This window comes from Indicator indicator, chromosome 6, assembly GCF_027791375.1.
Source record: "Indicator indicator isolate 239-I01 chromosome 6, UM_Iind_1.1, whole genome shotgun sequence".
Taxonomy (NCBI): Eukaryota; Metazoa; Chordata; class Aves; order Piciformes; family Indicatoridae; genus Indicator; species Indicator indicator.
This window is the reverse complement of record NC_072015.1, coordinates 15,563,779-15,579,242: the sequence shown is the minus strand read 5'-3', so window position 1 is coordinate 15,579,242 and position 15,464 is coordinate 15,563,779. Positions and strand designations below refer to the sequence as shown.

General features: G+C 40.5%; 1 protein-coding gene across 2 annotated transcripts in view; it reads right to left on the bottom strand.

The window, feature by feature from the left end:
* CDYL (chromodomain Y like) overlaps window positions 1–15,464 on the bottom strand; it is an 84,945-nt gene that overhangs the window by 39,067 nt on the left and 30,414 nt on the right. The gene's annotated exons all lie outside the window — the stretch shown is intronic.

Genomic DNA, 15,464 nt, shown 5'->3' with positions numbered 1-15,464 from the left:
TTAAAATATGCACATGCTGCAACTGCACATGAGACCCACAGGCCAGAGGAATTCAGGCAGTGGGGTAAGCAGATGGGGCAGACAGCAGCAGCAGCTGCAGGAGTGGGGCTAGTGCCTCATACTAAAACTCATGCCAGTCCTGCTAGTCCTGCAGAAAGGCAATTCTTTTACAAAAAGAGAGATTTAAGTGCAAGTCTGGTCTTCGGGCTTCCCCTTTATTTGATTTTTCCTATCCCACTTCTGCATTTAACTCCTAGCCCCTCATGAAATAAGACCATGCCTGTAAGCTAAGATTACACATCCATAGAAGAACCTCTGAAGATCACTGAAATTTATTGGAGTAGCATTAAGCAAATGGATTGTCTACAGAAAAGTTTAGAAAGCTGGAAGGAAAACAGGAGTGTGAATGGCATAAACATATATGGTATATGATTCATTACCCAAATCACATGACTGTTGACAACAGACTGAATTAAGAGTGCACCTCAGTTTTATATGCAGCACATTATTATCATGTCCTAGCTGGTCTTCAACAGTGAGTTTTAATAATAATAATAGTAACAACAATGACCACCACTACAACAACAATAATAACAACAATAAAAAAATTAATGACAATAACGGTACTTCATACTAATAATACTAATAATTATTACTATTATCATCATCTTCTCAACTTCATGACATACCCTGCAGGTATCCTTTTGTTAGGATATTGCATTTTGCACAGGTCTTACAAAAAAACCAAACCAAAACCCAAAACACCAAAAGCAACACCACAAAAATCAGTGCTGAACACAAGCTAACTCCCAAGTGTCATCTGCACTGTCATATCCTTTACCTTCACCTTATTTTGGTACTCAGTTGTACAAGTCAACACATTTTATAGAATAACATAAGTGTCCAAATACTATTTAAAATGTTAAAATACATTAAAACTATTTTTATTCTGGTTATTTCTTCGTAAAGTTGCTGGATTTTAAAAAACACGCAGCTAGAAAAATTAACCATGAAATTGTATTTAAGAACAACTTAACCAAAATTCTCACCTAAATAAAGTTATGGAGAAAAACACCTTCAAATGTTTTAGAGTACAGACTGAGTAAAAAGACCTTCAAGTATTATGCCATAATGGTTGAATTAAAAAATTCTAAAAAGCTCAGAAATCAAACTTGATCTATTGTCCAAAAAGCAGTTTATGTCATAGTCTTTGCTTATCCTCTCTCCCTCACCTTCTAAAAGAGATTTCTAAAACCACAGCTCTCAGAATAAGATCTCTACTGCTAGCAAGGGATTTTTATTGTCTAGCAGGAAATCTTTGTAACAAGCAGCACGGACTACCAGGCACAAAGTTCTACCAATGTCTTTCAGTGCTGAAAGGCCACCCATTAAGGACATGCCCTTTTCAAGTAGGAAGCCATCCCTCTCATCCAAAAAAACAGACACCTTGCAGAGATAACAGATGAACTCTAGAACAGGATACACACAAAAAATCCATTCCCAGCCTGATGATTTATAGACCAAACAGAAATGCAAAAAGAAAATGGTTATATTTAGCTGTGTTGTCCAAGCCTGCAACAAAGCCTACTCTGGCATTGACCTCTGATTAAAAGGGGACTTTTTCCTAACCCTTTAATTTTTCTTGAAGACATCTTATTTCTATTTTATTTACAATTCAAAAATTACAGCAATTAGCCTGTGATACACAATTTACCATGTGGCCTTAGAGCTCTAGTGAAGGACTTTTTGGATTGCCTCAGTTTGATTAGTTCAGCTCCGCCTGGACCACCTGAAAAACTGCTGAGGAATATTCTGCTTCAGTTCTTTTGTGTCTGATAACAGTGACAAACATGTTTCCTATCCAGATTCAGGATGAGGAAACTGGAATGCTTCCACAGTGTGCAGAGAGTTTGGGGACAGAGACGGAATATTCATCCTGAACTAGCGATATATTTAAATTCAATTTTGTGGCAAAACCAGAGACCAAGAACTTGTACTTCTCCTGTTTTCCTTCTGAAAAAGAAAGCTTGTCCAAGTAATCTATTTCCACTTTGATATACAGCAGTGACATGACATGAAACATCACAGAATCCCAGCATAATGGCATTTGGAAGGGACCCCTCTGCTAAAGCAGGGTCACCTAGAGCAGGTTGCTCTAATGTGAGACATCTCAAAGTCTTATGGGATACAGTGGGGTTTGATGATATAAGTAGGCAACCTCCACATGGGTAGAACTGGTTCTCCCCCTGCTATTATCACCCCAGAGCTAAGCAAGTGCATTTCTGATCTTATGCTGAGTTAGTTCAGAGAGCTAAAACCTAGCAATATGCTCCCAACCACCAGGGTAAAAGCTAGACTACATCCTTAGCCAAGATCATGCCAGAAATGCTGGAGACAAGAAGTTTGTACCAACTATGTTTTCTGTAGTGTCCAATGCCTTCTGACATAGGTTAGTATTTATTTTTAGTAATTAAAAGGTTCTGTGCTGCCAGGATTTGCTGTTAACAGTTAGTTTCCAAGTGTTGTGGAAGAATCAAAACAAAAATGTAAATTATATAAAAGGCAAAGATCATGGAATCATTGAATGGTGTGGAAGGGACCTTTAAAGGTCATCTAGTCCAACCCCCTGCAGATGGCTCAGAGCCCCATATGACCCAGACTGGTTCCAGAGATGGGGCTTCTACCACCTCTCTAGGCAACCAGGGTGAGTGTCTCACCACCCTCAGTGTAAAAAATTTTCAACCCTTGTCCTGTCACAACAGGCTCTGCCGAAAGGTCTGTCCCCAGCTTCCTTATAGGCATAAATACAACAATAAACCAGATATTTAACAATAAACAGCTACAAGAGGTATAAGAGGAAATTATCTGGCAAACTATCTGGGTGGTAAAAGATCACAGAATGGTTTGGGTTGGAAGGGACTTAAAGATCACCTAGCTCCAACACCTCCTGCCATGGACAGGGACATTTTCCTCTAGACCAGGTTTCTCAAAGCCTCATCCAGCCTGGCCTGGAACACCTCCAGGCAGGGAGCATCCACAACCTCCCTGGGCAACCTTTTCCAGTGTCTGACCACAACTCTCTGCATGTGACCAGCCAGCCAGTTCCTTACCCAGTGAGTGGTCCATCCCTTAAGTCCACTTCGGCCTTTTCAATTTGCCAACTGGGATGTCATGAAGGACAGTGTCAAACATTTTACACAATTCCAGGGAGATGACATCAGTTGCTCTTCCCTTATCCATCTACTGACACTGCAACTCCATCATAAAAGACAGTCTCTCCCAGTTTATTTCAGCATGCTATATTGTCACTTTACCCACCTGGAGCACTGATCAATGGCACTCAAACCCCCAGCTCATAGCAAATCAGAGAGAACAACAAGGCATTGCTTGGAAGTGTAACCCAACAGCACAGCACCTGAATTACAACCCCACACACCACTTACACCTAAGATTGCATGTCTGTAAAACACCAGATTCCCCTTATTTCTATCAGTGCAGTGAGAATCAGCTCATGTTTGCTTTCACCCCCTGAAGCAGCAGACACTTTGATTTGAATTGCTTTTATTAACACCACTATCGCAACTGCTCCTCCCTGTCCCATGCTCAGAGGCAACTGCTCCTCCCCATCTGCTAGCACAGCTTCTGGTGTCATTACTCCTTAATGTAGCTTTGTCAAAGTGACCTGGTTTAGATATTAAGAATATTTGAGTTAATGTGGGCATCCTGAAATATCTGGTTTGGAAAGCAGCCACACAGGCAGTGTTTTCTGACACATCTAAGAGGACATCACCTTCCGAAGGAGGACAACAAGCACCTCTGGGCAAGCCAGATACAGTATCCACTCCATCCTGATATGGCCAGGAAAAGGACAAACAATTGTCATCTGTCCTGAAAGATCTTTAGTTCAGCTCAGTTAAAGTACAGACAAAATTCAGGAGCATGTTCTTAGTCTAAAGCATCGTAATTTGGGCACTATTTGTAAACTGTATATAAGGAATATTCTCTGTATGTATATTTTTATATACATGTATATAAAAAAATAATACTTTAACAGATTTTACAACATTAAACCGAAAGTATAGCTGTCAAGGGGGATTAACAAATACCAGAATGACCAAATTAAACATATAAATAAGGATAGGATATAAATATTCAACAAGTGCCATCCTGCGTATCATAAATCCATTTCCCACTCCCATAATGTTTCTCTCTGTCCTCACATTCATGTCAGGCTAAATTAATTTGAAGTCAACAGAACAGAATCTGTCTTACTTTATATTCTTGCTTTTTTCTGTAAAATATAGGATAAGACCTTGCTCTGGTAGCTGAAGGCTATGTTTACATCAGTGCTTTTGTTCAGAGCAACAGTGCAATTGTGAAGCAAAACCTTCTCCCCTCCACACTCTTCCCACTTACTGTGCAATGATTTTGGTCACAGACCAGTTTTTGTACACAATGTGGATTCTTTACGGAGAAATATAAACTGGAACTGGTGTCAACAATGCCATGCTTCAACCCCTAAAGGGATGCAAGGTCCAAGCAAGTAACAGCTCTGAAGAGTTACAACACAATTTGTGCCATGGATATTGGATCCTGAGAGGCTGTACTAGATCTATGTCCAAAATAAAAGTGCTACACAGCAGAATATGTAGAGGTGGGGGTCACAGCTCAAACCACTTCACTTGACTGGTTTTCTCCTATTGAGCCAAACTACCACAACAGACACTCCCCAGCTCAGAGACAGAAGCTAGAGTAAAAGCAGGTCTTGCACACATGTGAAGTCACCTCTGGTTGAACTGAAAACTGTTCCATGTACAAATGAGACTTAAAGGATCATCCATAAGCCATCAGCCATGTTTATGAATTACTATATCCTCTGTTTGTTAAAATCCTGAAGAAGTCCATGATAAAGAGTACTCAAGTACTACTTATTGTAAATAAAATAAATGCATTCTACATGAAAAAAAAATGCAAGTAATACCTAGTAGCATATATCACATGAAAACTATTAAAGTGCCAAGTTTCGCTTAAAGTTAGAGGAAGTGGTTTGGGGAAGACAGTTATTCAAACACAGATTTGAGGAGGACGTCAAAATCCACATGAAGGGCCACAGGATGTGCACTAAATCCATCAGTGTATTTTATTAGAAAATAAAAAATTTCCAATAGTATGATTCAACCCCAGTTCAGAGTGTTTCTTGCTGCAGTTAGCAACAGCAGGTGAAGTTTGAAAACAGCTCAACACACCTATGTTGAGAACACCAAACCCAGAGTAATGGCTGGTTAATTGCAGAGGATCTGCTAACCATCCTGGTTCTGCCCAAACAGAAACTCTGCACACTGTGGGAGGAGATAAGGTCCCTGTAGTACACATGGGAATGTGGCTGGGAAACAGCGTGGGTTGCTCCTCCCATGGGGAAAAGCAAACCCATTCGTGGGATTGTCTTTGCTCAAGCACCTGGATGTACTTGGTGGGTAATGAGAAAGGATGGGGAGCACAGGCTTTCCTAGGCCTTGGGGGGTTCTAGAGAATGCATATTCCAGCTTGTGAGTCCTCTCTATCAAGTGACCTAAAAGAAGAATCATTTTGAGCGGGGCGTTGAGCAACAACAGGCCTTCAAGCAGATCAAACAAGAAATAGCTCTTGCAGCAGCACTTGGGCCTATCCAAACTGGACCATCAGAGCAAAACATCCTCTACACCGCAGCTGGGGAGCGTGCTCTCACTTGGAGTCTCTGGCAGAAGACATCAGGTGAAACCCGAGGTCATCCATTAGGATTTTGGAGTAGAGGACATCGAGGATCAGAAGCCCACTACACATCAACTGAGAAGGAGATCTTAGCAGCAAAGGAGTTTGAGCTGCTTTAGAAGTATCGAGTACAGAAGCACCTCTCCTCTCCTCTTAGCACCCAGATTGCTGGGGAAACCCAACTACCCAGGAATTCTGGAAGAGATCCATGATTTACACTAAGATACTGCATAAATCCTTGAGTTCATCTTCACTACAGCTCCATGTTACTCCACCAGTTGCTACTCCACTTCTCACCGTAGGAGTGAAGGCAGCCCTGTGGCCACACGCTCCTCAGGTTGACCAATTTGATTAGCAGGACAGTGGCAGGATTAGCAGTCAGTGAACTGCTGTAAACTGATCTGCTGCGTCTTACAGAATCATAGAATCATTTTGGTTAGAAAAGACCTTTCAGATCATTGAGTCCAATCATCAACATAGCACTGTCAGGTCACCACTAAACCATGTCCCTCAGCACCACATCTACGTAACTTTTAAATCCCTCCAGGGATGAGGACTCCCACCACTGCCCTGGGCAGCCTGCTCCAGGGCTTGAAAGCAATTGATCCTTATGTTCAACCCAAATCTCTCCTGGCACAACTTGAGGCTTTTCTCTCGCCGTATCACTTATGGTATGACTAGTTAGTGTCTATATGGTACAGAACTCTCTGCTATGGTGATGGCTCTATTACATCTATGCCCTTCTGGAAGCTAGAGCTGTAAAAGATAAACACAGACCAGATGCTGACAATAACTTTCTTTCAAATCAGCTACAACACATGACAGAGCTTTTTTGTTATTTTGTGACAGGTCTGGAATGAGGGATGATACCTGATCTATCCCAAGGCCTGCCAATGCAGAATTCACCCACTCAACTGTCTTCTGGCAGTCAGGACCAGCACGATGAGTTCAACCAGGATCATCCTTTACCACTTGCTGTGGCACTTCACTTGCAGTGAAGATGGAAGATATTTATGCGTATGAACAGGAGTCACCACTTCTGGTGGCCCTTCATGCTAGCAATGCAATAAAGAGGATTTTGTATCACAACCACCCTCCTTTCAAAAACTAAATAACTGTGCTAAAACAAATACTGAGATTTCTCTTTTTCCCAGGCTTTATTTCAATCAAAGACGGTCCATTCTTTTAGGATTCCTGGGCACAAGTCATGCAAGAGCTAACTGTGGCTACCCACAGCATTCAATTAATATCCCAACCTGCAGATTGTAATTAAAGCTTTAATTCACATTCTGTATAAATTTCTAATCAAGTTGCCTATAAAAATAGTTGTCTCAATCAAGCTTGTAATTTGTTGTCAACTTCATGACTTATATCCTTCCACTGTCTCAACAAAGACAAGAGACAATTTATTGAGTGCATTCTCATCAGTGCCAATAGTTCCACGGAATGGCAGCTGTGGTGTATGCCACGCCTGGCTGCTCAGCCGCCTCCTCCAAAGGCATTTCAGGAAGTTTTATGCCTCATACTTATATTCAAACTGAGCATCACTGCACCTGCAACTCCTTTATGATCTACTGAAAAACACAGTTCCAAACAGAAAAAATATGTAAGAAGGACCACAGAGGACCCCAGGGAAGGGGTGGGGAAGGAGGAGCTGTGACACACTCACTTTGCTTTAGGGAATTATCTCACTGTAGAAACAGTTTGCCCGAGATTTACAGCCTCACAAGTCACTACTGATGACTGATGTTAAAAAAGCCAGCAATCTAAAAATCACAGATCCACTCAGATACAATATACATAGAAACAATCACAGGAAGCTGTGGTGCAAGTTACAGCACACTGCAGAATTTATCAACTGCTTTTTACCCTAATTATAGCGATCCAGCTATTACAGAAATGGTCAGAACATCTTACTCTCATTGCTTCACTGTTCAGAGCTGTTCTAACCTCTAATTTACAAAGACAGGACAGATGTACACATTGGAGATACTGAAACATTTTCAATGGCCAGCTGAAAATGACCCAGCAGTGTACTCAGCTGGCCAAGAAAGCCGACAGCATCCTGGCCTGTATCAGGAAGAATGTGATGAGCAGAACCAGGGAAGTAATTGTCCCCCTGCACTCAGCACTAGTAAGGTCACACCTTAAGTACTGGGTTCAGTTTTAGGCCCCTCACTACAAAAAGGACATTGAGCTGCTGGAACATGTGCAGAGAAGGGCAACAAAGCTGGTGAAGGGTCTAAAGAACAGGTCTGGTGAGGAATGGCTGAGGGAACTGGAGTTGTTTAGACTGGAGCAAAGGAGGCTGAGGGGAGACCCTCATGTTCTCTACAGCTACCTTAAAAGAGATTGTAGTGAGGTGAAGGTTGGCCTCTTTTCCCAAGAACAATGGATGAGAGGAAACAGATTCATGTTTCCGGCTCCCCAGGGAGGTGATTGAATCCCCATCCCTGGAGATGTTTAAAAGATGCAGAGATGTGGCGCTGAGAGACATGGTTTAGCACCAAACTTGGCAGAGTTAGATAATCACAGAATACATCTGTCTATAAGAGACTTCAAACATCCAGTCCAACTCTCAACCCAGCACTGAAGGGTCAACACTAAACCATGTCCCTGCCCACCAGGTCCACATGCTGCTTAAACACCTCCAGGGACAGTGACTCCACCACTGTCCTGGGCAGACCTTTCCAGTGTTTGATAACCCTTTCAGTGTCAGAGTATTTCCTGACATCCAGGCTGAACCTCCTCTGGCACAGCTTGAAACCATTTCCTCTAGTCCTGTCGCTTGCCACCAAGGAGAAGAGGCTAGCCCCCTCCTCATTCCAACCTCCCTTCAGGTAGTTGTAGAGAGTGATGAGGTCTCCCCTCAACCTCCTCTTCACCAGACTGAACAACCCCAGCTCCCTCAGCCGCTCCTCACAGGTCATGTGTTCCAGGCCCTTCACCAGCCTCATCGCCCTTCTCTGGACATGCTCCATCACTTCAATGTCCTTCTAGTAATGGTTGGACTTAAAGAAATAAAAGAGCTTTTCCAACCAAAACAATTCCATGATTCTATTTTGCACAAAAGCAGAAAGAAATTACTGGAATATTTGTTAATATTAGCACAAATACTGAATATAAATGAAGACCTGCAAGTGTATTCTTACCAAACACACATTTTTTCTCCTTTTGAAATAAGTATCATCAAATAGGCTTCTTTCCTTAAATGGAAAAAAATACAAAAAAATACTAGCATTTTATTTAAGATTTGCATTTTGGGCAAAGTTATTACATAACTGTGTTATTAAGGTTATTTAAAATTCTTACCAATAGTTACTAGATCTCCTCAGCACCATTAATGACCTAATTAATGTTTACAAATATGTAAACGGTGAATGCCAAGTTGGACGGAGTCAGGCTCTTTTTGGTGATGCCCAATGACAGGACACAGCTTTGTAAAAGCTGTATCACAGGAAGAAAATCCTGGATCTTTGTTTCCCTAGAGGTAAATAATCCATTTGCACTTGCCAAATTCTGTTGCTCAGGTATCTCTCCACTGTAGTCATGAAAAGTGCAGGTCCAAAACTGGGCACAACCAACACTATCCCAAATAAAAAATAGCTGATAAAGATTCAACATATTTTTATCTAAAAAGTGTCTAAAGAAGAGCATAGGTCACAACAAACCCACGGTTCGTATCTGTTGGAAAATACTTTCTCCATGGCTAAGCAACCTTCAGAAACGGGAACTCTAACAAGAAGAGCAAGCAAGAAAAAGAAAATTACAAGACAGTTGAAGAGCAGACTTGGTACGGTGTATTCACTTAATTCCACACCAACACTCCTCTCTACTGACACAAACAAGGATTTTTAGCAGCCTACTGCTTGCAAAAGAGATGGTGACATGAGTCTGCTACTGTAGATCACTTGACCAATCCCTAGTAAGAAGGGACCCAGACTTTGTACTAAGCTCTTTTTCTTCTTCCTTTTTTTCTCTTAGAGATCCTGAGGCACTTGTCCTACATAAAGACAAGCAACCGACAGCTTTCTTTGGAACCACTGCTTCTGAGAAAGGACAATGGGGCACTTACAGCCTCCTACCAGGCTCCTCCCACCATCACACCAAAGGCTTACTTCAGCAAGACAGAATTCAAGGTTCTGTATATGAAATCCTGACTCCATTTCTGTTTTCAAATACAGAACAGCACACTAAGCAATTCCAGACCACAGTTAAGAACAGCATAACTGCCTCTTTCTGTACTCCTGACCTCAATTCCAACAGGCCCTAGAATGTGCTGTATGAACCTGCGTCCCCAGTCGCTGCCTGCACTACGGCTTCTCTCACTCCTCAATCCAATTTCACCTAAACAAGATGGTGATACTGGAGTTTCCCCTAATTAATCAACCTCAATGTGCACAGCTGCCTCTGCATTCTGACATTCTGTTTCTCCATGGGATTTATGAGTAGATAACTATTTTTCCAGTTGGAAAAAGACATTTTTCCCATGAAAACAGGCTGAAAGAGATGGAGTTTTTCAGCCTGGAGAATAGAAGGCTCCAGGAAGACCTTAGCACAGGCTTCCTGTATTTGAAGGGGACTACAAGATAGCTGGAGAGCAACTTTTTACAAGGACATGTAGTGACAGGACATGGGGTGATGGCTTCAAACTAGAAGTTCATTTTAGATGAGACACTAGGAGGAAATTCTTCCCCATGAAGGTGGGGAGGCACTGAAGCAAGTTGCCCAGAGAAGTTAGGGAGGCTCCATGCCTAGAAGTTTTCAAAGGCAGGTTGGATGATGCCTTGAGCAACCCAGTCTATTAGGAGATGTCCCTGTCCATGGCAGGGGTTTGGAACCAGATGATCTTGAAGGCCCCTTCCAAACCAAACCATTCTATGATTCTGATTTAGGTCTCAAGTCCCTCCATCTCCAATACAACGGCGATGCAATCCAGAATACTAAGCATTTTATAAGGGGATTTCCTGGGAACCATGTCCAAACTGCTAGACTTTGTCATGTAGTTCATAAGCCTGAAGCTTCCACACCTTGCTATTCAAGTACCACAAAAGTTCATCTGTTTCTTTGCTATTTTCATTATTACTAGTCACCAAGATACATCACTGATTAATTTAGACTTTTATGTCCTTTTTTTCATTATATTGAGTAAGATTAGTCATGCCATCAACATGAGAAAGATTTTTATCTGAAATGTCATAAACAGTTAATCTTTAGATAAAGCTAAATATCTTTTAATAATGCCTTCAACTCATTTTCTTTTAAAAAAAGTGTATTACTCAATTTTTTTAAGGACATATTAGTAGTGCATGTACTACATTTCTAGGGGCCTGAAACATTTCTTTCTTTCTTTCTTTCTTTATTTATTTATTTCCACCCATCAACAGACGAAGTCTTAAAAAAAAAAAACCCTCTCCTTGTTCTCACAATTACAATTCCTAACAACACACACCTTCATTTCATATTCTCTTGAAGATGGAACAACTTGTCTCTGTTACTGTAAAGAACACTGCAGATTATTTCCTCTTCCATGAAGTAGCAATGTTATGAATTAAACTGGTGAATGTATCTGCCTAAAAATAAATACAGCCAAAAACGTTTAGGTTTTCAGCTGGTTTATTGTGTAATCATATGCTTACGTGATCGAAGTGGGACAGAGCAGGAGAAAAATGTGGATCTACAGTACTGGTTTCTGGAGTAACAAGAATGTGGAATTATGGTGAAACTGATGCAGTTCTGCAGCAGTGTGTTTTATGAGTCTGTCATGAACACAAAGGAAATGTAACCCAGAATCCCTCAACCTGAAACAAAAACAGAGATGAGGCAGTTCTCCTCTCCATTGACTGTGCTCTACTGAGGCCACATCTGCAGTACTGTCTCAAATTCTGGGCTCCCCAGTTCAAGAGGGACTGGGAACTAACAGAGGTAGTCCAGCAGAGACTACAAAGACGCTAAGGGAACTCCATGCTGGGATGCTGTGAAGTTACCTGAAAGAATGCATTAGTTTTAGAGATTAAAGACTGAATACTGAGTATATACACATAAAAATAATTATCTTTAATACTTCAATAAAATTTGTAATTAAGTGCATAATCAAAAAATCTTAAAGACTAATTAGTGAAATTTTATAGAATATTGGAAAGTGTATGAATTAAGATCTCCCAATTTCTTCCTTGAATGTTTGTCTTTCACTCCTTGTTTTTGAAATATCTTCAATTAGACAAGGACAATATCACAGCTGTGAAAAGTCCATCTCCTTCAAAAGCTTTTCTACCCCAAGTCTTAAATCATTTGTTCAGTGAGAAGAATCTTTTCACTATAATCAAGTACAATGTCATGTCACAACAAAGGATTGGAACTTCATCTGGTCTGCGTATTCCTTACCCTGACTGCACACTTAGAGAAGCCTGGTTTTCTTACTAAACCACAATGAGTAAAAATGAAACCATCCAAATCCAGAAAACAAAACTTCTGCAAGTAACATATAAAAGTGCTGCCCATAAATGCATGAAAGCTTATGTAAAAGTTTGCAGTCTTGTTCTGTAGGCACAATGTCATTTTAACTTGTCATTTCACATTTAGAAATAATTATCCAAGTGCCAAAGTGTGACTGGTTCCAAATTAGAAAAACGCCGAAGAATTTTTATTTAGCCAGATATTCAGATGCCAATTTCTGAATGAAATTATGATCCTTGACATTTCCAAACTCTGTGACATATCACTGGAGCAAGAAGGGGAAGCAAAACAGATTCCTCTCTAATCCTAAAGGATGAAGTTACTGACGGATGTGAAATTTCACTTCAGTTTCCACTACACACAAAGAGTCAGAGTTCCTTGCAAAAGGAATCTGGAGGAAAATGGTTTATGTCTCCTAAAGGGTTTTGGATGTGTATGTATCTTAACTTAAAGTGAGAGGCTTTTTCCCTACATACCACTCTGACAGGATACAAGACACTTCCACAGATCAGCTACTGCTGGAGCACACATTTTGCTTTAGCTTAATGCTAGGAGAGCACAACCCTTTTCTGTTTATTAGAAGCAGCATCAGCTTTCTTCTGCTCTTAGACATAATACAACTGTTTCCATCTGCCTCCTTACATCCTAAACACTGCTGCCTAAATTATGCCATTTCTCTCCTACACCTCCACAGTATCCTCTCCAGACCAAGACTACTGCCTACTGCTGGTTTAGATGTAACCATCACCTTGGGTAAGGGCGTATCTGGACACATAATGGACAGTCTGCTCATATTGTCAGACTGACTTACCAATTTTGGATTAATCAACCATGAATAGACTGTATTTTGAACAGTGATACTATCACATCTTAGAGAAGTTGTTCTAACACAGTGGAGCAAGTTCTTACTTAAAAAACAACAACAAAACCCAGCACACCCTCCACAAAATACCCCATAAAATAATTAAAATCCTATTAAAAGTTTCAATGAAATTTAAATTCTGTTTGACAGGCAGAGTTGGGAGAAATAAGATAGAAACAACTGACCACATAAGTGCATTTTGCAGTACTATTGATCTCTTTACTAGTGGTAATTGAAAGTTCTTTTGTTACTGATTACTGGGGAGAGGATTTACTTTGTACTGCACAGTGGTAATACAAATACAAAATTATATTGCTGTCATTCTCTTTGTCAAAGAGTTTGGAGCTAGCTCTGAAGATTGAAAGTGGTAATACTGGAATTCAAGAGAAATCCTTCAAGATTTTCCTAACCTAACAGCTGAAGTTAAGGTTCTGCTGACTCTACGTAAAATCTATGGGATGGAAATGCTCATGTTTATATAGGTGGGATTGGACAGACAAGACAAACAACTTTATCATCCAACTTCCTAGAACTTCCTAGATGGTACTCTGAGGGGCTTCTTTTAAAACTCAGGATATCTGGGAGGACTGGTAAATTGAGCTACACCATGTGTAAAACTGAACCCTTTGTTGAAACATGCCTCACAGCATTTAGACAGATCTCTGAGTTTGCATTTCTCTTATCCTGTTTCTAAATATTTTAGCTCACTCCACCTGCTCCCAGAATAAATCTAATACACTATCCTTCTTTGGTACTTCCCAGTGCCACTGGGTTCTTCTTGTTTAAACAATTTACCACAACCATGAAAATGCTGAACTCCAGGGCCCTGACCTTTTTCCAACCTGGAAAACCCCCAAACTCAATGAACTTCTCAATGTCTTGAAATTTGCTTGAATTCCTTGAGTACTGCATGGTATAAACTCAAAATATCATCCACATCAGATGTGCAATTATCACCATCTGGTTTTGGGACTAGACGACCTCAAATGAGAAGAAGGAAAAACTAAACAGAGTGACATCAGTCTGGGGAAGAGATGAACGACGTTAAGAGATAGATGAAGCAATGAATAAGAACATCCACAGGAAATGCTTCCTCTATTTCCCATAACAACAACAAAAAGCAGGAGATACTTAGTGAAATAAAATAATGAAAAAAATTTTAATTTAACAATAAAACCAAGAAGCAGACCATGTTGCCACATCACATAGTGGAGGGACTAGATGAATTTATGAGCTACAGATCCATTTTTGATTACTAAACTCCAAGTGCAGACTGTAGCCCAGAAAGCTCTTAAATGACCACTTCCCAGTCATGGGAAGGGTAGGCCAAAGGAAGAGTAACCCTGTGCTGTCTTGTTATTCTTTACCTATCTACTGCTGTCATTCCAAGACAGCACACTACACAGGTGGATCTTTGGGCTAGTCCATCATAGAACAGTTTAGGTTGGAAGGGATATTTTAAATGTCATCTAGTCCAACCTCCCCCCCCTTTCCTATGATCAGACACCATTTCTTACATCAAAACCCACTCAGTATTTAAGGACTAGAAGGATGAGGATTAATTCACAACAGGATAAATAAGCTTTATGGGAAAGTCAAGGCCACCAGCAGATCAAATGTAGAATTTTTTTCAGTGAGGAATCTGATGTTTGAAGGTTAATTAACTTCCAGGAAGGCAAAGTAGAGGACACTTAAAAAATTTAGAGTATGAAGCCACCACACAGATTAAGATCCTGCTTACTCCAGACACCAAAATGGAGATGTTCTGTACAGACACAGCAGGCTATAATCTCTGGGTTTAACATCCTCAATGGAATTCAGCCCTACAGTAAAGGTGATTTTCAGGCAGTCACATACCTAAGATACCAATTCCAGAGACCAATAGTAATGCAAAAGCCTAGCCTTCCAAAGTAAAGCAAACCAAACCACACAATCCTCCCACATTTCCATAAGAATGTGTTAAAAATACCAGCATAAGTGAGTGGCTTCCAACATAAGGACACCAGGTACTTTTCTTTTGGTATGGGCTACACAATGAACCACTCTGGGAAACAGATCCAGCTTCAAAATGTCCCAATAAAGGAAAAAAGAAATAAACTTATTGTTTTCCATTATCATGTCACACCATTACTGCTCAGAAGCTTTGCCATGCACAGGGCAGGAAGGAGCAACCTGGCACAAGAAAAGAAATTGTCTGCTTTTTGTGGCACCAGTGCTGACTTCTGCCAACTTAACACAAATTTAGCTGTGGTATGATGCAACAAAATGAAGGTCTACAGTAAGGTGTTATGTTGTAAATAAATCATCAACTGTCACTGAAAGAAGCAGTCATAACTACATTATTTTTCTTCCCCATCACTTATATCAGTTATAAAGATATTGCAGCTCCTGAAGAATC